The sequence below is a fragment of the Frankliniella occidentalis genome, unplaced genomic scaffold (assembly GCF_000697945.3).
Source record: "Frankliniella occidentalis isolate FOCC.00 unplaced genomic scaffold, Focc_3.1 Scaffold25, whole genome shotgun sequence".
NCBI lineage: Eukaryota > Metazoa > Arthropoda > Insecta > Thysanoptera > Thripidae > Frankliniella > Frankliniella occidentalis.
The window spans coordinates 1,825,293-1,826,162 of NW_026267155.1; the positions used below are offsets into that span (position 1 = coordinate 1,825,293).

Here is an 870-nt window from a genome sequence, read left to right on the forward strand (position 1 = left end):
TTGCTTATCAGACAAGCTTCGTGGCGATATTGGTAGCGTCGCTGCGCCACGGTCTGAGGTAGTGGTGACAGGTTCTAATACCGCTCCCGGTTTTTACTCGTTCTTTACCAACCCACTTTCCCTTCTCGTTGGTAGGAAGAACGAGTATTGTTCTCAGTGCTGTGTAACCCTTTTCCTGTTCCTGTTTTCATCTCAGAACACACAACACCTACAGACATGACAATAGTACCACTGTAAAGCGGGAACGCTGGTCTCAATTAAAGCAATGAACTTTTTTTTAGGTTTGATAGTATAATTTTGAGCACTCTTAACAAATTATGCGTGTTTTCATTCTAAGTCCCAGACCAGAGCTTATTTTGAGCGTGTTGAAAAACGTAGTTAAGCAACGAAAATGGATGATGCATGCATCTTTGAACTTATGATGAGATGTTAATGAAACTGTTTTATTAACATGTTTAGAGTCACTACCGAAGCATTTTAATGAGTTTACTTAACAGATCCTCCTAAAAACTCGCAAGTCCTGTGACGGTGGAGGGGTTCGAGTGCGTGAGGTTATGGCGGCGCCATCCGTGCTGCCATCTGTGGGCGGACATACTAACTACTTCACAGTGAGCGCGCGGGCGTTTTAAATGTACCTTTTATCGCCAAGGAAAACCCTCCATCACCCTAAAAAACACACTTCTCCATTACTCTGAGATAAAAGCAGGAACTGATTTTGAAGAACTACTGTGGTTTGGTTAAGAACGAGTTTCCTACTTAGCACAAAATTCATTTTGTGTTCATAGTTTCCCTTGTTTTTTCTAGTCGGCATCCTGGACAAGCGAGGTGGGATTGCCTACCCCAGGAAAGAATCACTTCCCGCGACCACGA

At 43.3% G+C, this 870-nt stretch overlaps 1 protein-coding gene across 1 annotated transcript in view; it reads right to left on the minus strand.

The window, feature by feature from the left end:
* The window catches only part of LOC113212876 (carbohydrate sulfotransferase 6), a gene marked incomplete in the record, with an annotated part of 64,049 nt that overhangs the window by 33,801 nt on the left and 29,378 nt on the right, over nt 1–870 (minus strand).